Raw genomic sequence first — 24,211 nt, 5'->3', positions numbered from 1 at the left:
TTTTTATTCTGGTGACAAACTGGTCCCAGGAAGAATTTACAGCAGACACAGTAGGAGTGGGTGTGGGTGCACCGGGCTCCTGAACGGTGCAGAAATGCCACGGGTCACACGGTGGCTTCGCCCTCACCAGCCTCCTCATCCTCCAGCAGGCTATAGCTCGCTTGGGTCTGGCAAGGCCTCTGAAGTGGATGGGCCAGCAGCTTGGCCATGCAATTGTGTAGCTCGAGGGCCGGCCCAGCCAGTGCCACCTCATACTTGTAGCTGGTGCCCTTGGTGTCCAGGCTGCCCATGAAGGAGAATACATCCTGCGGGGGCCAAGGAGAGGCTGTTCAGGGTTGGCATTAGCCCTCAGAGGCCCTCTCTGCCCCTGGAGACCGTCCTAGAAGAAGGGGCAACTAGAGTGGGTCCTGAGGGGTGAGGAGGAGTTGGTCAGGCCAGAAACTACTAATGCAGTCAGCAAACATTGGCTGGCACCCACCAAGCAGCCAGGACCTGGGCACCCTAGAAGCCCAAAGTGCTGGCGAGAGGGGTCTTGGTGAGTAAAGTATCTGCCAGGTAAGTGCTCTCCCCCCACACACACACACAGTTACGTGGACAGCTGAATGCAGCAGGACATGACCTTCATCCCAGTGCTCTCCCTTGCAAGGCGGCTGCCTTGGCAACAAGAGACTCTGATCCAAACCAGAGGGGAAGGCGTGGGAGGGCCCACAGCAGCACCTGCCACCCGCATTTCCTAGTCCCTCAAACAAGGCCTCACTCTGTAGTCCAGAGTTTTCTCTGAGATAAACATTCTACCCTGCAGGGAAGCCCCTTAGGCAGGAAGGCAAACAACTCCAAACAGCTTCAGGAAGTCCCTGAAACTGAGCAGATTCACTAGGCCCCTCCCTGCTGCTCCTCAGCAGCCTGGAGAGGTTTAGATCAGAGTTATGTGGACGGGACACTCTCCAGCCTGCAGGCTGTGCAGTGTGCTCCAGGCTCCCAGTCTGTGAGTTGTCAGTCCTGCTGTGTGGGCTTTGGTGATGTAGCTGTCATTTCTGCTCCTGTAGGTGACCCCTCACCCTATTCCTGTAAGCAACCCCAGTAAGTTCACTGGTTCATCAAGCTGGACGTCGTGGTGTCCATTGTACTTTGGTGTGCTGTGGGCTCCTCTCAGGGGTGAGTGCTGTGTCTGTCCAGGAAATGTCTTGTCACACAACATCCCTATCATGTCACAACCCCTGCCTCAGCCTTTCAGGTGCCTCACTCACATGTGTGCATGGGTGTGTGGGTACATGTGTGAGAATGTGCAGGCATATAGAGGTCGGGATATAACCCCTGAGAGTCAGTGCTCCCACCATGCTGGTCCCGGGACTGAGTGCGAGTCCTCGTGCTTGCCTGCAGGCGCCTTACCTACCCCACCTTGCAGTCTGTAAACTGAAACTCACAGGTATTAGCGACCCGCTCACAGGGCAAGTCCGAGCATAAGAAAGGTAATGCCTGGAGAAGTTGGGAGGGGAGGGCGCTGCGGGCAGACAGTGCAGCAGGGTAGAGTCGGGAGGAGGTGCGAGGAATGGTGTGGCTGGCTGCAAAGGCCACAGCCTCCCAAGTCAGTCACCACCAACTCAAAGTGGAATATAGGGAGCAGCTGTTAAATGACTGCCGGGGCAGGTCCAAGTCAGACTCCACTGTGATGTCTCTCTCACCTTCCACCTCCTCTTGTCTTCCTTCTCCTCGGTGCCATTGTGGATGCAGACGATGTCGAAGAAGAAGTAGGGACACTGGAGCATCTTCTGCAGTGAATGAGACCAGGATGGGGTGCACTCCAGCCTGTGGTCCCGGGAGGTCCCCTTTGGTGTCTAACCACTGCCCTCCCTTCCCTCCAGGCTTACCTTCATGGGCTCAGTCAGGGAGAACTGGGGCTGGCAGGGAGGGCGGCTGTAGACCAGGATGGTGCGCACAACGTAGGGGGGGTGGTGGTTTGCACATTCTCTGTGACTGGCAGCTCAGTCTTCTGCTGGCTACAGAGGGAGGGGGAGACAGCTGGGTCCTCAGCCGCCTACAAGCCGTGGCCGGAACCCCACCTATCACAGCTGAATCCCACAGCCACGATCCTAGCAGTCCTGCATGTTAAAGCCAGGGCCAGAGAGACAGCGCCGGGGCTAGAGGCACCTGCAGTCAGGGCCACGCGAGGAAGCAGAGAAGGATTCTCACAAGTTCCCCCGACCCACACAGCTACCGTGGAACATGTGCTTGCACACAAAATAAATACATAATGAAAACCGTATGACTTCTTTAAAAGCCTTAATAAATTCAAGCCCCACCGCTGGACACAGGATCTTGTCCCAGGCTGCCCACCCCCTCGACATACACACACACACACACACACACACACACACACACACACACACACTGGGCAGCCTCAACTCTGTCTGCGCCTAGCTGGGGAAGGAACCAAGGCATCCCCACTCTGGGTGACCACTCACATGAGACTGAAGAGACCTTCTAGATCTGAAGAAACGCTAAGGACGAGGTGCCAGCTCGAAAGCAGGGGCCTTTTCTGGCCTCGATCCTGGAAGATGACGGGAACCTCTGGTGCCAGGCAGTGTGACCCCTGGGGTAGGCAGTGTGACCCCTGGGGTAGGCAGTGTGACCCCTGGGGTAGCTGTGTGACCCCTGGAGTAGGCAGTGTGACCCCTCGGGTAGCTGTGTGACCCCTGGGGTAGGCAGTGTGACCCCTGGGGTAGGCAGTGTGACCCCTGGGGTAGCTGTGTGACCCCTGGGGTAGGCAGTGTGACCCCTGGGGTAGCTGTGTGACCCCTGGGGTAGGCAGTGTGACCCCTGGGGTAGGCAGTGTGACCCCTCGGGTAGCTGTGTGACCCCTGGGGTAGGCAGTGTGACCCCTGGGGTAGGCAGTGTGACCCCTGTGGTAGCTGTGTGACCCCTCGGGTAGCTGTGTGACCCCTGGGGTAGGCAGTGTGACCCCTGGGGTAGGCAGTGTGACCCCTGTGGTAGCTGTGTGACCCCTGGGGTAGGCAGTGTGACCCCTGGAGTAGGCAGTGTGACCCCTGGGGTAGGCAGTGTGACCCCTGGAGTAGGCAGTGTGACCCCTAGGTAGGCTGTGTGACCCCTGGGGTAGGCAGTGTGACCCCTGGAGTAGCTGTGTGACCCCTGGGGTAGGCAGTGTGACCCCTGGGGTAGGCAGTGTGACCCCTGGGGTAGGCAGTGTGACCCCTGGGGTAGGCAGTGTGACCCCTGGGGTAGCTGTGTGACCCCTACGGAGGCTGTGTGACCCCTGGGGTAGCTGTGTGACCCCTGGGGTAGGCAGTGTGACCCCTGGGGTAGGCGTATATTCCCACCAGCACAGCACCTCTCTAAGCCCGCTGCCTCTCACTCATCATAAAGTGGGTGGTAGCCTTAACCCCCTGCACACCCTCCAGGGCTCCCCTCTCCTGCCACATCTACTGCATCCTCAATTCTGGGGGAGCCACCAGGTGAATGACAGGGTTGTGACTTTCTAGGTAACTGAATGCCAGCCCTGCTGCAGTGGATGTCCCCTGGAGTCAGGCTCGCTGACACCCACCCCTCCACCACTCTGGGCGGCCTGGGTTTTCGGTGGCTGTGGGTCTGGATCACTGTGGATTAACAGCCAGCTTTCTGTCAATGCTTTTTTTGGAGGGAAGGGGTTCATTTTGTGGTTTTGAAACAGAGTCTAGATATTTGTTGGTAAGGCTGGCCTCTAACTAGGAATCCTCCTGCCTCAGCTTCTGAGTGCTAGGTTGACTCTCCTGCACCCCAACACCTGGCTGCATGTTGGGTCTTGTATGTAACTTCTATAATATCATACATGGAATATTCATTCTATTTGTGATTTCACTGAGCAAAACCCCTGAGCTTTGCTGGGGCTGGGATTCAGGTGCAGTGTCTGCAGCTCAGTGGGTGAAGTGCCTGTAGCAGCTCAGCAGTCATGTGGCTGAGGGTTCCTCTCCAGCACACTGTCATCCCAGCGCTCAGGAGGTGGAAGCAGGTGAATCAGGAGCTGAAGGCTATCCTTAGCTACACGGTGAATTCAATGCTAAGCTGGGCTACATGAGAAAGTCTCAAAAATATATTGATAAATTTGATGTGAGGTGGTGGCACACACCTTTAAGCCCAGCATTCAAGAGGCAGACACAGGTGGATCTCTTGAGTTTGAGGTCAACCTGATCTACAGAGTGAGTTCCAGGACAGCCAGGACTACATAATGAGACCCTGTCTTAATAAACAAATATGTAAAAATAAAGAATTAGGGGCATGGTTCTGAATCATTGTCGTTCTACTCTCAGGATGCTGAGGCAGGAGATCACGGATTCAGCCTGACTACACAGCAAGGTCCTGTGTACAAGCCCAGCAACTATAGAAAAGTACTGACTTCAGAGTCTGGAATGCTTTGGGTTCTGGTGCTCAACCTAGGCTGTGTGTTGGGGGAGCCCACAACACCACTGAGCCCCTACGGCGGCAGCGCTATCTGGGGCCAGGGACTATGACAAGGATACTGAACATGGAGCAGGATGCCGTCTCCAGGTCGTACAGGCAGCTGCAGAGCTCGCGGGGGTCAGAGGTTAGTCCAGACAGCTATGGGGAAGGCAGAGCCTCAGCACTGGGGCTCCCGGACCCGAGGTCTCCCAGAGTCCTGGTCAGCCCCGAGCCTCACCAAGTGGGGTCGTCATTCACCACGACCAGTGCAAACTCGTGGCTCTTGTCAATCTTGTGCTTCGTGCGCACGAACATCTCCACCATCTTCTGAGACACGTTCAGGGCGTTTGTCTGGGAGCTGGGAGAGGCGGGGTGACAGCGGCAGGGTTAGTCTTGGTTGTCAACTCGACTGCATCTGTAATTAACTAAAACCCAAGGGGCTGGGCATGGCTGGGAGGAATTCTCTCCTTTTTTCTTTTTTTTCTTTTCTTGGTTTTTCAGGACAGGGTTCCTCTGTGTAACAGCCCTGGCTGTCCTGGAACTCACTATGTAGACCAGGCTGGCCTCGATATCTCAGAAATTCACCTGCTTCTGCCTCCCAGGTGCTGGGATTGTAGGCGTGCACCACCGCTGCCCGGCTGAGGCACTCTTTTCTTAATTAAATCATTTGAAGTGGGAAGACCTGCTTCTAATACAGATCTCCCACTTCTCATACACAGCTTCCGAAGTGGAAAGGGCCACCTTCAACCTGCGCCACGCCCTCTGCTGCTGGCAGCCTATGTAAATGACAGGGACGAAGGAACACTTGGCTTTGCCTGCTTGCTCTGGCTCTCACTAGCAAGTCCATTCCTTCACTGTCATTAGAGCCTGCTTCTTCAGGACTGCAGCATATACCGGAGACCAGCTGAGACACCCAGCCTCATGCACTGAACAACTTTTCCCTTAGCAGACTGCCATTGTTGGAGTAGGTGGGCCACAGCCTGAGTCACTCTAATAATCGCCTTTATAAATGTATTTATCTATATATATAATTGCGTGTGTATACACATTCATTCATCAGCTTTGTTCTTCTAGAGCACCCAGACTAATATACCAAGTTAGCCTCTAACTCACCATAGAGTGCAGGCTAGCCTCAAACTCACCATAGAGTGCAGGCTAGCCTCAAGTCTGCTGTGGAACCCAAACTGGCACCCAAATTACTGACTGCCCAAACCTCCTGATTCCTCCATCTCCACCTCCCAGTGCTGAGATGGCAGGGCTGTGCCACCAGCTCCTGTGGTCTTTTTCTTATCCCATACAGAGCCCTGAGGCCTCTCCAGATGTGACACCTACTACACCTGCCAGGGGCACACAGAACTCACCTGACAGTGGCCTGCCCCATCAACCTGAGCCCCCACCACACACACACGCCAGGATCACTAGGCTCCTAAGAGTGTCACACATATGGATAGAAGCCTAGAAGGCCACAAGCCCTGAAACTGTGTCATGGACACCTAGATCCTACTGGGTAACAAGGTCCCTATGCATTCTGAGCTGCCCATATTCAAGCCCAGTGCCACGTACCCATGAAAGGACTCCAGCTTTGGCACAGACATCTCCTCTGAAAGATCCAAACAGATGATCTGAAACACAAACAGAAGACAGAGTATAGGATGAAACCAGACAGAGCTAAGACAGCTAGGGTGGGACCCAGACATAGTGCTCAAGAGAGGCTGGGGGCGTGGCTCAGGGTGGAGCCCCTGCCTAGAATCTCCCAGTGAGGGGATGGGGGTGTGGCTCAGGGTGGAGCCCCTGCCTAGACTCCCCAGTGAGGGGATGGGGTGTGGCTCAGGGTGGAGCCCCTGCCTAGACTCCCCAGTGAAGGGATGGGGCGTGGCTCAGGGGTGGAGCCCCTGCCTGGAGTCCCCTAGTGAAGGGCTGTGGGCGTGGCTCAGGGGGGAGCCCCAGCCTACAATCTCCCAGTGAGGGGGTGGGGGTGTGGCTCAGGGATGGAGCTCCTGCTTAGGACCCCCCAGTGAGGGGGCTGGGGACACATGCGGAGGTCCAGGTGCCACACATAAAAATATGTTTAGATCACCAAGTGTGTGGTGCTCCTGGAACCCACAGGAAAATGAGGCAGCAATTTAGAGACTCTCACAAGGCAGGAGTGGCCTGTCTGAGGACCCCATCCCTTCATCTCTGACCAAGACATAGCACCTTCAGGAAGCACAAGAGCTGTGCTGAACTATGGGGTGCATGTCCCAGAGCCTGCTGCATATGGTAATGTAATGTCCCTGTCATGGGGCCTGACTGGAATAGGCCACTCAGTGACACCAGGTGTGGCAACACATACCTTTGATCCCAGCACTCAGGAGGCAGAGTTTGAGGAGCTCAAGGTCAGCCTGGTCTACATATCAAGTTCTAGGCCATACTGGTCTACACAGTGAGATTCTGTCTCAAATAAATAAATACAACACCAAACATACAAGCAAATCACCACATACTCTCACATAGATGCATAGACCCTGGTTTCAACCTCTAAAGCTGGAGGGAAAAAATCAGTGAAAAGAAAAATTATTAAATTTGGATCTTGACTTCAGAAGTGTCAATCCATCATGGCAACAGGAAGCAGAGAGCAGGAAGTGCCCCGGCATGGTGTAGCCCTAAAGCAAGGAGGCACTGTAAAGCCCTGTGGGGGCCTGGCAGGGTGAGCAATGCCCTTTATTCTACCGTCTGTCGCAGTACCTGTGAACTCACTGCAGAGAGCGTCTCAGCTGTCCGTGCAGCCTCAGTGTCCAGTACGGACTGTGCATACCACATAATTACATCCAAACTCCCCTGGTGGTCTACCTACCATCTAGGTTCCACCACCTTGCTATGTATCTGACCCTCCTGCCTCCACCTCCTGAGAGCCGGGATGGAGCCACATGCATGCTGGGCAAGCTCTCTGTGGACTGAGCCCCAGCAGCTGCCAAATTATCTGCTGGAAGACTGCCCCGTGGGGACAGTTATGTAGGACAATATCCCTCCTGTCTCCTGTAGCCCTGAGGGCAGCAGTGTGGACAAGCCTACACCACAGGAACTGGCTGCTCAGCTCCATGGCTATATCCAGCATCTCCGGGAACACTGGGCTCTGGTGAAGATACCCCCGGCACTCAGCCCTGACACCACACCCTGGCCCACTATGCCCCACGCAGAAGCAACAGTGCAGGCCATTCTGGAAATACAACCTGGCACAGCCCTACCTCGGCTAGAGAAGTCTCAGATCCAGCAGGACCTGGTGGCTACTCTGGTAGGAAGGTGTTGACAATGTCACAACACACTCTTGATGATGTCAGTGGAGAACAGAGGCAAGCAGGGTTTCCCTTGGATGGCTGTCCCACCTGGTCCTGTATTCATTCAGTCCCAAAGAAACACGGAGGCTTATATTAATTATAAACTGTTTGGCCTTTAGCTAAAGTTAATTATGAACTAGCTCTTACAATTTAAATTAACCCATAATTCCTGTCTATGTTTAGACACGTGGCTTGGTACCTTTTATCAGTGAGGCATTCTCATCTTGCTTCCTCTGAGTCTGGCTGGTGACTGACTCTCTGCCTTCCCTCTTCCCAGAATTCTCCTAGTCTGGTTGCCCTGCCTCTACTTCCTGCCTGGCTACTGGTCAATCAGCGTTCTATTAAACCAATATGAGTGACAGATCTTTACAGTGTACAAAAGCATTATCCCACAGCAATAGGCAGTTGGCTTCTTATATGAAGAATTAGAGTTGAGGAGGTTTTTGTTTGTTTGTTTGTTTGTTTTTTCCAAGACAGGGTTTTTCTGTAGCTTTTGAGCCTGTCCTGGAACTTACTCTATAGACCAGGCTGGCCTCAAACTCACAGAGATCCTTCTCCCTCTGCCTCCCAAGCGCTGGAGTTGAGGTTTTGAGGGATGCATAGGAGTTTCTCCTCCTGATTAGGTTTTCCTTAAGATTCTGTAAGTTGCTGGGCGGTGGTGGTGCACGCCTTTAATCCCAGCACTCAGGAGGCAGAGGCAGGCGGATCTCTGGGAGTTCGAGGCCAGCCTGGTCTACAAGAGCTAGTTCCAGGACAGGCTCCAAAGCTACAGAGAAACCCTGTCTCAAAAAACAAACAAAATATTTTGTGTTGAGAATTTGTTGGTTATGCTGTTTTCTTTGATCAGAGTGTTGATTTTCTCTATGGTATCTTCAGTGTCTGAGATTCTTTCTTCTATCTCTTGTAATCTGTTGGTGGTACTTGTCTCTGTAGTTCCTGTTCGTTTATCCAAATTTTCCATCTCCATCCTTCCCTCGGTTTGTGTTTTCTTTATTACTTCCACTTCATTCTTCAAGTCTTGAACCGTTCCCCTTACCTGTTTGAGTACTTTTTCTTGTTTCTCTAGGTTTTCTTGGGTATCTTTGAGAGATTTATTCATTTCCTCTACCTTTTTGTTTGTAATCTCTAATTGATTATGGCAGTTTTTCACCTCCTGTTTAAGGTCCTCTATTATTTTCATATAATTCACTTTTGGGTCGAATTCTTCTAATTCTTCTGGATTAGGGTGTACACTTCTTATTTCGGGATTCCTGGATTCTGGTGATGTCACGTTGCCTTTCAAGTTGTTGGGGGAATTCTTGCATTGGCGCCTGCCCATCTCTTCCTTCAAATGTAGCCAGGAGAGGCCTGGTGTTTTGGACCAGTCTTTGCTGTGACTAACTCTCTGGGCTTATCTCCTCAGTGTAGGGGCAGGAACCGTTCCCTACCAGATGAACTCCTCAACACCAAAACAGGGATGCCTGGTATTCCAATGACCCGCGGAAAGAAGGGCAAATGCAGGGGGTAGGGTGGGGTCGAGTAGAACACTGGCGACACTGCAGTATAAGCTGGAGGTGCCTGTGCTCCCTTTTGGGAGTTGCTGAGGCCTGCCCGCTAGGCAGGCACTCACCGCTCTGGTTGGGTAGCCTTAGTGTAGGGGGGTTTGTGCTCTCTACCGGGACAGTCCGCCCCAGGATAGCACACACTCACCCCTCCAGATGGAACTTCTCAGCACCTACACAGGGACTCCTGGTAGCCCCAATGAGCCAGGGACCAAGGGAAGTAGGGCGCAGGCAGAGCTGCAGCAGGAGCTGGGGGAGGGGCGTTTGTGCTCTCTACTGGGACAGTCCGCCCCTGGATAGCACACACTCACCCGTCCAGATGGAACTTCTCAGCACCTACACAGGGACTCCTGGTCGATAGTTAAATATTTTGAAATGCTACAGCATTACCAAAGTTCTGATGATTCAGACCTGTACTACTCTTTATCGTAATTCACACTGAAAAATAGCATTGAAACTAGTCTACAAACTGACTAACGTTAAAAAAAGAGGAAGCAGTTACGATAACTGTACCTCTTTTTTTCTTTTTTTCTTGTTTTTATTGAGCTATACATTTTTCACCATTCCCTTCCCTTTTCTTGTACCTTTTTATACTGTTGGATATTTATAATCAAGCTTTAACTCTATGGTATTGAGGAAATTTGATCTTATTAGAAAAAATAAAATCAGCAACCTTGGTATTTGATGTAAATGTAGTATGCTAAATTCTGAGATAGCCTGAGAAAAAACTGGAGATATTATTTAATAGTAAAAGTAGACGAGGTTTCTCGTCTGCCTTGTAGCATTAAGTTTGTTTGTAACACTCACATTTACTTTTACATGTATGCCTCTGTGTGAATGTTTTCTCTGCATGTATATGCTCTACATGCATGCTTGGTACTGACGTCAGAAGGTATTAGGTCCCCTAAAATTTTAGTTTCAAAAGGATGTGAGCCCCTTTATGGAGTTGGGAACCTAACCCAAGTGCCCTTAACTACCAAACAATCTCTCTAAACCCTAAACTCACACTTCTTAAATTTAGTAGATGAAATGATGTTGTGAGTATCCTATATGAGACAGCCTTATGGAATTTTATCAACTGTTTTTGAGACATAAACCAATGGGTAGGACCATTTCAGAGCTTTGAATGAATCCTTCTGACTCTGTTCCCAATATTTCTACTGTAAGTAGATGACGGTGCTGGAGCAGGCCCTTTCTCTACAGCTTCCCAATGTGACAGACATGGTTTAGGAGGGAGAATTCTGGAGATTCTCCAGAATCCAAACTTGCAGCTCAGCAGTTCCCCTCTGCTGTAGGCACACTGTGCTCATGCATTTCAAAGGCCACATTCACTGGTTTGTTATCCCACGATCTCAATGGGCAATTGAGATTGGACACTGGGATAGAACTAATGTAGTGCAGAACGGGAAGTCCTTTTCTTTCCAGAGCCCTTCTTCATTACATTCTCTTAAATCTGGCTGTTAACATAAAGTCAGGGTCATAAAGCATTGAGTAGGCTATGTCATTCACATCCAAGGTACTACCCTCCTGTGTAGACCTGTGTAGACCTGCCTGGAGGCGAACTCACTGTGTAACCAAGGCTCCTGGAACATGCACAAATCCATCTCTGCCCATGAGTTCTGGAGTCACAGGAGAGCAACCCCACATCTGACTCAAGAAGGGCTGTAAAACTGAGGAGTCGAAAATTGATTTTATTCATAAAAAATTCTCATTATACTCAATAGGGGCTTTAGAAAGGGTAGTCAGTATATACAGTGTAGAGCCTTAGCCAACTATTAAAACAAGAATAAATTATTTAAAAATTAACAACAAAATTTAAACCAAAGCAAAGAAAAAAAATCCAAGCAAATGAAAACCAAACCCAAAACCATAACCCTTGCTCCAATTAAGCTAAAAATATTCTCTAGCTCTAAATCCAAAAAAATCCATCAAGAGCATCTGGCTCCCTAAAGACACCAAAGGTGACCAGACCTCCTCTATAGACCCTTTCTCAGGACTGACATGCCAGTCCAGGATGTGTAACTGGAGAATCCCCAGACATTTTCTTTATGGATGATCCAATGCCTAACACAGGTGAGGGATGTTGTAGTCTCTGTAGTGCGTTATCTTCAGCAACACTTTCATGTGACATGGAGTCCGCCTCAGCACTGCACAGGAGAGGGAATCCTGTTCTTTTCCCTGTGGTGTGTATAGACTACAGCACGGCATCAGTACAGTCTTTCTCGTGAGAGTCCTCACCACATATCGAGGGCTCAGCCGGCTTACTAAAGACAGAGAGTAAACTGGCAGAGTAAGCCTTGCTCAGCAGCATATCCTCCCCATGCTGCAGTGCGCCACTCAGGGTCCACCTGCTGATTGATGTCAGGATTCCGAGTAATTCTTGGTGGGTCCTCTGAATCTCAGGCTTCTTTCTGATGACTTCCTTTCTCCAGGAATAATGCACCAACATAACATGAATCAGATTGGGGATGGATCCCCTGCAGTAGGTGGAGATTTTCCTCACTGGTTAGTTTACAGATATAAGGAGGGGTCTGCTTCTCAGTAGGTGTTGCTGCTCGAGTGGAGAATGTGTGAAGCTTCCTTCAGCCTCCTCAGTTCTCAAAAGCAGAGCTGTCAGAGAAGGAAAGGCAATCAGATGCACAGGAAACTTCACTGGACTACAGCCTAGACAAAACCAGGGACTGTCCACACTTGGGAAACAAAGGTCAAGGAAGAAAACCCATCCCATAAATGCCAAGGTTGCAGGGGACAGGAGTCAATGGTGGCTCATTGGCCTGGCACACTCAGGGCTCCTGCTGCAGCAGGTCTGTCTGCAGGAGGCTCTCATCCTGGACTGTGGCCTGTTCCAGATCATGCTGGAGGTTTTCATATTAGGGGAGGAAAACAGCTGGGACACAGGTCTATTGGGGACCTGCCCTGCCAGCTTTTGAGCTCCCACCAGCTCTACTCAACTGGGAAATCCAGCATTACATTTGAGTTGGGCTCATTCACTCCTTGCTTCTTCAAGGATAAGACAGCACCCGAGTTTCTTTTTTTCTCCACCTTTAAAACTGGTAGAAAGTGAGCTGAGAAATACACACTGTGGTGAACTAGAAAAACAGACCATTACTCCACTAGTTTAGATACATTCTTTTGAAAATAAAACAGCAGCATAGCAGTGTCTGGGTCACAGGCCTTGAACAGATGCCAGGAAACTGTGAGCAACCTGAAAAATTAACTGTATGAGGCCCTCTAGGGGAGCAAACACAACACTGCAGTGAAGGCTGGGCTTCCTCCTTCAGCACAGAAACTTCCTTGGATTTAACATGTCAAACTCTAAATGTGATTCTAATTCCAGAGAAACCTTCTTACAGGAAACAGATGCAAACTACAGAGAACCCATAATCAATAAGAAGGTGCTGTATGCTAATCTGTCCAAGTGTAGGATTTTATCTCTAAAGGTGATACTCCTGGAGGAAAATAAAGTGGCAGGAGGAGACACCGTCTTGCACAATTAACACTGCCTCTATTAGGTCTGGGACTACCATAGGACGGATCAATGCACTCAGAACACACGAGAGCACTCAGAATTGAAGAAATGCACACAATTCAGAAAGATTAACGGATAACACATATTGCTTCCTGTGCAGACATTTCTGTTGACTGAGCCAGCCCAATACTCTCAGATGTTCTTTCCCTGGCTTTGACTGAAAAGCCATGCAAATGGCCAGGAACCCAAATAGGACAGAGATTCAGGTACTGGGGAACTATTTGATATAACTCCCTCTTCATGGCCTGGGATCCTACCTCATCTGGGAGACAGCGAAGGGATTCTGCAGCTTTTCTGCCAATTCTGTATGTTTGGTGACCAGATCCCTCAGCTTCAGCAGGGATTGTTGTCTTTCCTCCAATATATCCTGTTTCTGTTCATTAGAAGATTATGTTCTTAGTGAAGCGTTGAACACTCAAATGCACACACACACACACACACATACACACTCCTCAACGCACACTTCTGGACATACATGTACAATAACATAAACATTCAGCAAAATAACAAGAATTAATCATTTGATATTTCTCTGTATCATTGGTTTCATATCCTTAGTAAAAATACTCAGAATACAGAAACAGGATCCATTTTTCTGCTACATACAAGAAAGAAACTTCAACATTAATTATAGACATTACCTCTGGGTAAAGGATTGGAAAAAAAATCTTCCAATCAAATGTACCTAAATGACAAACTGATGTAGCTATTTTAATACCTAACAAAATTGACCTCAAACCAAAATTAATCAAAAGAGATGGGGAAAGACACACCACAAAGAGGACATTTCAATTTTTTAAAAATTTTTCGAGACTGGTTTTTCCATAGCTTTGGAGCCTGTACTGGAACTAGCTCTTGTAGACTAGGCTGGCCTTGAGCACACGGAGATCTGCTTCCCTCTGTTTCTCAAGAACTGGGGTCAAAAGTCTGCACCACCACCACCTGGCCATCATTTCAAATTTTTTTTTTTTGGATTTTTTGAGACAGGGTTTCTTTGTAGCTTTTGGTTCCTGTCCTGGAACTAGCTCTTGTAGACCAGACTGGCCTCGAACTCACAGAGATCCGCCTGCCTCTGCCTCCCGAGTGCTGGGATTAAAGGCATGTGCCACCACCGACCGGCCTCAATTCTTAACATCTATGCCCTAAGTAATATTTTAAGATAAACATTACTATAGCTTAAAACACATAATTAATTTCCACATGCTAATATTTGGGAACTTAAATACCTCATTCTCACCAATGTGCATGTCATCAGTGTGCAGGTCATGCAGACAAAATTAATAAACTCTGGATTAACTGAAGTTTTAAATCAAATAAACCTAACAGATATTTACAGAACATTCCACCTAAACACAAAAGGGTGCACCTTCTCAACAGTATCCGAAAGAATTTTCTCCCAAACGGACCACATACTTAAACATAAAGCAAGTCTCAACAGACACAAGAAAATTGAAACAATTCCCTGTATCTATCAGACCATTAGAGAATATCAACAACGAAAGAAAGGAAAGCATATATAAGTTCATGGAAATTGAAGATCTCTATATTGAATGAAAAGTGGACCAAAAATAAATAAGAAAGAAATTAAACACTTTCTAGAATTCAATGAAAACGAATACATAACATACGCAAACTTATGGGACACAATGAAAGTAGTGCTAAGAGCACTAAGTGCCTACGTTAAAAAAATGGGAAGATATCATACTTAATAGTAACACCTCAAAGTTATTGAACAAAAGGAAATATGTCCAAGAGGATTGGACCAGAAGAAATAAACTGACAGCTAAATCAATAAAATAGAAATCAAGTAATTGTACAAAAATCAGTGAAAGAAAGAATTGGTTCTTTGAGAAAATCAACAAGATAGATAAACCCTTATCCAAGCTAAATAAAGATGGGCAAAGTATATCCAAATTAATAAAATCAGAAACCGTATGGGGACATAACAACAGATACCGAGGAAATCCAGAGAATTACAAGGACATACTTTAAATCATGCATTTCATCAAACTGGAATATCTATAAGAAATGAATAATTTTTCTCAATAGGAACCACTTACCAAAGTTAAATTAAAATCAGATAAATAAATAGACCTACATCCCCTAGTGAAATAGAAGCCATCATCAAAAGCCTCCTCCCACCCCACAAAAAAACCCAAAGTCAAATGGCTATAGCACAGAATTCAACCATACTTTAAAAGAAGAGTTAATGGCAATACTCCTCAAATTAGTTTGCAAAATAAAAACAGAAGAAACAGTGCCCAAATCGTTTTATGAGGCTGCAAACCAGATACCCAAAACAGAGAAAGACTCAACAAAGATACTTACAGACCAATTTCCCTCATGGACATATATGAAAAAGTACTCAATAAAATACTTGCAAATCAAACCCAAGACTATTTCAAAAATACCATCTATTATGATCAAGCAGTCTTTAACCTAGAGATGTAGGGATAGTTCAGCATATGAAAATTAGTCAATGTAATCTACTGTATAAACTGAAGAAAAAGCATATGATGATCATTTTGCTAGATACCAAAAAAATCTTTGACCCTTTCATGATGAAATACCTCAACACAAAAACAAACACATTGACCCTGATAGGAGGGAATATAGGGAATAGGCAGAACATGCCAGCAAAGGAGATGGTTTCAGAAGAGAACATTGGCAGTGCAGGCACTAAGATCAACAATTAATAAAGGACCTCAGGGAACCGAAAGGCTTCTGTAAGGCAAGGAACACCATGAGTAGGAGAAAATAGAGGCTGACAGAATGGGAAATGATTTTCATCATCCCGCATCTGACAGAGGGCTAATATCCAAAATATATAAAGCATTCAGTAGACTAGACACCAACAAATCAAATCATCCAATTAAGAAACGTGGAACAGATGTAAACAGAAAATTCTCTAAAGAAGAATCACAAATAGCTGAGAAACACTTAAAGAAATGTTCAACATTCCTTTTGATCAGGGGAATTTGAACCAAAAACTCCTTTGAGATTCCACATTACACCTGTCAGAATGGCTAAAGTCAATGGCACAAATGACAGCTCATGGTGGTGTGGATTTGTAGCAAAGGAAACACTCCTCCATTTCTGGTGGGAGTCTACAGCTGCCCAGCCTCGATGGCATCAATATGGCGATTCCTCAGAAAATTGGGAACTGATTTACCTCAAAATCTAGGTACACCATTCTTGGACATATGTCTAAAGGATGTTCTATCCTATCACAAGAACACTTGCTCAAATATCTTCACATTGGCATTATTCATAATAACCAGAAAGTGGAAATAACCTTCATGTCCCTCAATGGAAGAACGGATAAGGAACAGGCAGTACGTTTACAGAAGGGAATATTACTTGGCTGTTTGAAAAGTGATATCCAATTGCTATTGTAAGTAAATGGGTGGAACTAGAAAAAAGTCAAGCTGACTGAGACAACTGAGATCCATAAAGATGCCTATGATATGTGTTCACTTATAAGTGGGCATCAGTTGTTAAGTAATTGATAATCAAGCCACTTTCCACAACCCAGACAAGTTAGGTACAGAGAAGGTCACTAGAGGAAGGAAACACAAGAATTTCCCTGGGAAGAGAAAATAGATTAGATTTTGCCAGTGAACTTTGGTTGAGTGGGGAGGGAATTGAAAGAGATCCTGTAGGGGGAGGGGTGGAGGGAGAGAGTGAGGAGAGAGAGTGTTGGAGTTGGGGGGCTCCCAGAGGCTGCTATGGAAAGCTAGTACAGATAAAACTTCCTGTAATCTATGTGAGGGATCCTAGTGAGGACTCCTAGAAGTGGAACATACAGAGTCTGAACTGATCATCTTCTGTAGCCAAGAAAGGCTTCCAGTGCTGAGACTGGATTGCATTCAGTTGAATATTTGGTTGAAGGGGATTCTGTGGAGATCCCTAAACAGCTCCGAGAGGACAGAGTGTTGCTCTCTGAAAACTGACAGTGGGGTCCCATTGTTGTGGACAACATCTACACATCATTGAACCTAGAGAGAGCAAGCTGTTGCCTGAATGGAGCCTTCACCCATATGCTCTAGTCTCTTTGGCATGGGAAGGTACTCTGCAGGTTACAGAGAGAGAAACATGACATCAACTCATCCATGAAAACCTTGACTTACAGTCTGTCCTCCCTGAAAGTTATGCTGGGGCACTGTTGGTTCAGAACTTGAAAGAGTGGCCATACAATGTCTGGCTTAACTTGAGACTCATGCAAGGTGAGGCAGTCCATGCCCTACAATCCCTGGATGGCTAAAATCTGGAGACCAAATAGCCCAGAGACATAGTACAGAAGCAAACATAACTAAAAAAAAAAAACAAAAAAAACCAATGAACTGACTACTAATATCCTATCGATGTTCTGCTATACTCATAGATTGGTGCCTTGCTGGTCCTCATCAGAGAGCTTTTCTCTAGCAGCAGTTGTGTGGAAGTGAATATCTAAATTGGAACTTTCTATCAGTCCTACCCATTGGAGCTCAGGAAAAGTTTCAGAAGAATTGGGAGGGGGGATTTTAGGAGTCAGCGGGTGTGATGGGCTGGAGGACACTAGGAGAACATGGCCCACTGAATCAAGTAAACAGGGTTCACAAAGGCTCACAGAGTTATGTATGGGGCCTTTATGGGTCTGCACCATGTTCTCTGCATATATGTTGGTGTTTCAGTGGGACTCTTAATAGTGGGAGTGTGCGTGGTGTGTCTCTGACTCTTTTGTCCACTCTTGGGATGCCTTTCCTCCTATTGGAAAGCTTGGTCCAGCCTCTGTATGGGGGGCCTTTTTCTTTTTTTGTCATGCTTGCCTGTTCTTTTCTGAAAAGAAACCAAAGGGCAGCAGATCTGGGAAAAGGTAGGTTTATAGGAGCTGAGAGAAGTGCAGGTAGAGAAAACTATGGTTGGTATCTATTGCATGTGAGAATGATTTATTTTCAATAAAAAGAAATGTTCACTCAATAAAAAAAATGTGAATCGTTGAAGAGTTACAACACTTTAAAACAGAGTTATTAACTATGTAATCTCTACCCAAAGGAGAGCTTAAAATTTTCTTCCTCTAAAATATTAACGAGGAGCAGGAATCCCTATGATTTGATGGCATATAATATTTTTCACTTATACCTGGGATTGATATAGGCCATGGCTAGTGGGAAGGAGGAAAAATTGCCTTTTCTGTGAAGAGTAAAATTTATGGACAGATCAATAGTAAGGGTTGGATTCTGCCTCCTGCAGGAAAAGCCTCTGTTACTAGAGGTCTCAAACACAATGAGAGCTGGAGGGTTGCACTGAGCAGAAACCAGCTATAATGTAAGAGATGAATTAAAGGTAATAACTTCATCAGTTCCTTCAGGACAGACATCTGTTTTCTCCAGGTATAGCTTACTTCCTGGCATTTATGGGACTCCCAACATAGACTCTTGAATGGTTAAATGAATGAAAGCTACCTTTATATTATTCGTCTTAAAGCTACCTGTCTACTAATGATGAAGCATCTTAAATTATATTTACACCGATGCTTTTGAGATGACTATAATTTAGCACCTATGTCTTAAAAACACAAACATATAATCTACTGACCTTGGACATTTGGTTGAAGCATCAATTTTAATTTAAGTATTTAGACTAGGTTTGAGCTTGTGATGCAAACCCTTAATCCTAGCTACTCAGAGACTGAGACAGAAGGACTGAACATTAAAGTCTCATTTGAACTACACTGTGTGTTCAAAGCTAATCTTTGGAATGTAGTGTGATCATATCTCAAGACTTTAAAAGGATCTGGTGATGTATCTCATTGTTAGAATGTGTAACAAACATGAGCAAAGCCCAGGGTTTAATGCTATTTTAATAATTAGATCAAATAACCATGGGAGAACTGCTATTTTCTGAAGGGAAATTAAGGAGGAGTGGACCTTGGGTCTGGGGAGCAGGGGGTGTATGACTGGGAGGAGGGAAGGAGGTTGAACTGATGAAACATGAAAGAAGATAAAAAATATAAACAAGAACCACTCCTTTGACATTTACATGGGGATTTCCTCCTTTAAAGCTGTTTCCAGCCATTGATCTCACAAGATGCCAAATCCTTAGAAAGTCTTGGAATAATCACAGAAATCAACAATTGGATGGGATGTTAGTGAGCTACTGGAAAAGTGGATCGTGTGTGTGTGTGTGTGTGTTTATTACAGATGGTGGGCAGCCTGCCCACATTGCTGCAGCCTACCTCCTCTGCCTCAGCACATAGCTCACAGATCTTCTCATCGGTCTCTTCATAGTGATTCTTCACCTTCTCACAGGACTCTTGCAGTGAAATCTGCTCCCTCCATAGCTTTCGGTTCTCCTCTTTCAACATGCTCACTTTTTTCTTCAACTGAGTTCGCTCACTCAGGAGCTGCTTGTGGAGGATGCTGAACCATCATAAAAATACCATGAGCCCTACCTAGCCTCCATCTCCCACATCATCCATGCAAAGTCCCATGTCCCCAGACAGCCCTATACCAGAGCCCACACAGTCAACATGCCAGGATAACCTAGTGGCTGTCAAATGTCAGAGAATGGCCAAATTACAGAAAGACTCAGAGTACTTCTGAAAACTGTTACAATAAAAGGAATGTACTTCTGAGAGCAGGGTTTGCCTCCTACCACATGTACTTAACTGTCCATGGTATTGGGAAAGCATCAGCAGGTTGAGAAGTAGAAGACAAATATTCAGTGAGGGAGGACAGCAGACCCAATTGAAATATATTCTATCTATGGGAAGAATGGGATCACCTCTGTAGACCCCTACAAGAGCCCCCAAGACCCACAAATGCCTGACACCCTTATCATGGTACAAATAGATTTTTAATCTAGAGGCTCCTGAGGCTGGCAGGACAATGTTCTGATGGACTCACAGATACTTCAGTCTTAGCAAAACTAGTCCAGTAGGTCCAAGTCAAGAGCATAACACAAACTGCTTTTTATAGGGAGACAGGCCAAAAGGAAAGTCCTCACTTTGGTTCAAAGACAAAAACATGGCAAAAGCAGTCACTCCCAAGGAACAGAGTCCCAGTGAAGTCAGTTACTCACCTGTAAGAAACAGTTTCCTCAGTCAGCAACTTGCACTTGTACAAGGCTTCTCTCAACTCCATGGGGAATTTCTGTAGCTCCAACATCACTTTCTTATGCTCCATATTCACCATCTCCAACTCAAAATTTAGCCTGTATTAGGGCATAGCCCCAGAGCAAAGAACCCCGTGAATTCTGGACTTAATGACCCTATGATTTCAGGCTGTGCCTTAAACACCCCAGCACAGTCAATGTCACATTCTGATAGCTATCAACTAGGACAACCTGGTGCTGTTTAAACTTGCTGACCTGGCCCCAGACCAGCAGTCAGGGATGCAAAGGGAGTGATCCAGAGCTGCATGAGTTCCATCAATGGGCCTGGGGGAATAGAACAGTTAAGTCCTCAGGAGCCTGTGTCACAAGTCTGATCCCACCAGAAATCTATGATAATGTTGTTCCTGTCTTCAGAACGGGGATTTTTGATCCCAGGTTTCTATTGCTACATGGATTTCTAAAGCACAAAATCAGTATTTCCAGGGAGGAGAACCGACTTAAGGACAGATTTATAAGTCTCCAGTGGATTCCAATGGACTTCCAAGGTGAGCACACAGGCCAGGAGCCCCATCACTGGTCATAGTGGAGTTCCCTGACCTTAAGGGAACTTAGTGGGATCACCTGGAAACTGTGGCACAGAAAGAACCACATGCCACAGACCCCCAGCTGCCAGGACACACACACACACGTACACGGAGGATGCCAAATAAATGTTGGCAGGCAGAATTGTCTCAGAATATAAGAAACCAGACTAGAGAAGAGCAGTGATGAAGTTCAGACTTCAAATCATACACTGAGATGCATCAAGACAACCAGGCCCGTGCAGCTGCTCCCATGAGCAGCCAGTACTCAAGTACTTGCTGGTTAAGCAAAAAGACTCACCATAAACTCACAGCACCTAGTATTGTCCACACACCAACACCTGTCAAGGCCTCATGAAATGTGTGCTGAGAGCTCACAAACTATTGCCTCATTCCAGACTGATCCAGGCCAAGGCTCTGCTTTTTTTTTTGTATTCTGTTTTTTTCTTTTTTTTTATTCTTTTTTAATTAATATTTCCACCTGCTCCCCGTTTCCCATTTCCCTCCCCTCCTCCCAAATATTGCCCCCTCCCCCCACTCCCCTCTCCCTATCCCCACTCCTCTTCTCCACCCCCCACACCATTCCCCCTCCCTCTCGATACTGAAGAGCAGTCCAAATTTTTTATTTGGAGGAATCACACAGCCTGTATCCTGATATCACTCCTTCCCAGGTTTCAGCTATGCCTCTTAGATGCTCTCAGGATATTTAGTTTGGGCAGAACACTCTGCAGATGCAGTCTCCAATGACCTGAGGAATGCTGGGGTTGACTCAGTAGGGTCAAGACAGTTACCAGGGAACTAAACAAAATGGCTACCTGTTGTTCAAATCCTTGTTGGTATAATTAGCCAGGATTCCACGAAGTTCATTCCTTTCTTGGGTCATCATCTGAAGCTGCAGGGTCAGTGTAGCCACCTTTTTCATCTGCTGCTCCTGCCCAGTAACAGAGTTTGGGTTTGATGTTTTTCGAGTACTCCCTGCAAGTTGATAAATATTAGTGAATTTATGCAGTAGTATGGCACAGGACCAGGAGAGATCATGTTGAGTTTGAAGAAGAGGCCGAGGAAGAGTGAATGCAGGAGCACAGTAAAGACCCCTAGGATCAGGACAACTGTCCTCAAACTGGGAGCCCATAAGCCATGCCTCTGTATCCACTCACTGTGGCTAGCTATGTGCATCAGCCCCTACTGCTGCCCTGCTGGCTGGAAGGCATATGTCACCCAGCCATGCTGCTTTGGAAATATCAACTCATTTCTGATGTGCTGCAGAAAATTCCTGGAGTCTCTAGTGCATAGCACAATGAATCCCTCTTCACCTGTGGCCAGGAATAGAAGTAACTGAATGTCTGAGACCCTGGTGCACAGATGGGGAATTTCCCATGAGATACTCACAGAACCTAAAGAATCCACTGATGATGAGTTGTGCAACACCCTACTCTCACACCTCATTAGTCTGTGACTCCTGCTGGTCTTTGCCTCTCAAAATAAAATTAAGGAACTCACAGAACAGCAGCTGTAACCTTGACAATTCCTGGATCTCTGCCAAACTAACTAGCAGCAATCCTTGACAATGGGTCTGCACTTTAGTTACCAGAGAAACAGCATAAAACCATCTCTTCCAAAGATCTCAGCTATTAAATCCCATTTCTGTAAGGTCCAACTCAACCCCCAACCTCCTCCTTCGAAAGTCAGATCTCTCTGTCAACCAGTGTGCTCAATCTTGCCATTGTGTCTTCAAGTGAACCCTATATGCACATAATGAGGGCCCCAAGGACACAACATTGTTAATTTCAGAAAAGATGCCAATGAATCTTTAGGATACAGCAGAATGTTCAGAGAATGGACTGTTAGAGTCACTGCCAACTGCAGTCACTTATCTCATAACCATCTCTTCCCCAGTTCACCAAAAGCCAAGCTGACTTTTTCAGGTGCCTTCCCTGAGACACAGGGGAAGCTCGTCAGCAGCTCTCTGATAGTTAGACTCTAATTAATTCTAATTTAATACTTCATCATGAATGGAGGTCAAGACTCATTTTCTAAACATTCCCAAGGAATGGCTCTTCCCCTCCTAATCAAAAAGATGGAAAGTGAAAGATACTAAGAAATTAGCTCATGTTGATGCGGAAGGAAGTTCAGTTTCATGAAGTGAATAAGTATCTCAGGAAATATCCACAGGACTGTTACAATGTGTGGGGGTGATGGAGATTGTGGGTGTCTCATCAGACCAAAGATAAGTCACATGGGTCATGATGAAGATTTTCCCCAAACTTCAGCGAAATACATTCCATCCATCATGACATTAGCAAAGGTGAGATAACCTAGTGACAGGACAGGCTGGAGACACCTGAGGACAGGGCATCCACAGGTGAGCCTTCACTCACCAAGAACAGACACTTGCAGGGAGAGTGATGGCTCATTCCTGCACTCAAGTTAAAGTTAAAGTCTAGTTAAAGTTGACTGGCTATTGAGAGGAACTCAGAAACCCTAGGGGTCACTGACATGCAGCAATACTCAATGGTTCCTACCCTGCAAGTGGCTCTGAGGTAAAATGTGAGATCCTCAAGCTTTGGCCAGGGGACTGTACTCTCTCTGTTATTAGTGACCCACAACCAAAAGAAATCCAGTGTGCTGAAGTACAGTGCTGTAACTGAAACCTCTTTCATCCCTCTCCTTCCTTCCCACTCTGAGTCAAAGCAGATGGACCCCAGCACAGCAGCTGCAGGGTTGACCATTACTGGCTCTCTGCCAATCTAACCATCAGAAACCCTAAACTCCAGATCTACTCTTTAGTAACAGAGAAAGGATAGATTCATTACCTCCACGAAGCTCTAAGATCCTGTGACTCACTATGAAAACCAAGATGAAGCCTTCCACCATCAAGAAACTCCCTACTCCCTCCCCAGGACTCACTGCGTTTTCCCCAGAACCATTTATGTCTTGATGTGCGACACTGAGGTTGAAGGCCAGCTTCCTTCTGACTCCCTCTAGTCTCGTTTTGCTCTCCCTTCTGTCTCCCAAGGAGCCTGCTCAGTCTTGCCAACATGGCTACGTCCAAAACCTGTAGGCAGTGAACAGATGCCCCACAGGCAGTTGGTGTTGCCACAACACTGATTCCATCACAGAGAATACCAGGGCTCTCCAGGATACAATAGAATGTGCAGGGAGGGGTCTGCTGCTGTCCATGGTACAGCCATTACCTCTGGCTCATTTCCTTACTCCAAAATGACCTGAAACCAAGGTGCCATATCAGGAGCCTCTCTGGGGTCAAAAAGGAAGCTCTTATACAGGTAGTAATAAAAAATTTCCCCTGGAGAATCAGCAGAGCTCACTCAGGCTATAAGTTTGTGAGTGAAGATGTGCTTCACTCTTGATATGTCTGGCTGGAGTCACATGAGGCCAGATGATCCCTGAGATATTTAGAAAAAACAGTCCTAGAAAGAATATGATGGTCCAAACCTTGAATCAATACACTGAGGCAAGAGCAGTGACAAGTCAGAGGTCTGTCGGGGCTGTGTAGAGGCACCCTAAGTTGGAAACACTCATGCACATGCACACGCATACAGATAGAAGAGGCACACAATCATGGGATAGAACATGATGTCGATCACTGCTATGGTGCTTCTATCAGCAAACAAAAGGCAAATTCCTTGGCCTAGAGCCAGCTGTTATGGTATATGTGCTTGTTAATGGCTTTGGGTACAACACCCATTAGGAGATCGTGAG

The 24,211-nt window shown here is 46.8% G+C and overlaps 1 pseudogene; it reads right to left on the bottom strand.

Annotated features, from left to right (window-relative positions):
- LOC130863160 (BRISC and BRCA1-A complex member 1-like) lies at window positions 1-23,365 on the bottom strand (annotated as a pseudogene).
- Between the last annotated feature and the right edge of the window lie 846 nt (window positions 23,366-24,211).

Source organism: Chionomys nivalis, chromosome 20 (assembly GCF_950005125.1).
Source record: "Chionomys nivalis chromosome 20, mChiNiv1.1, whole genome shotgun sequence".
Taxonomy (NCBI): domain Eukaryota; kingdom Metazoa; phylum Chordata; class Mammalia; order Rodentia; family Cricetidae; genus Chionomys; species Chionomys nivalis.
This window is presented reverse-complemented; position numbering and strand designations above follow the sequence as displayed.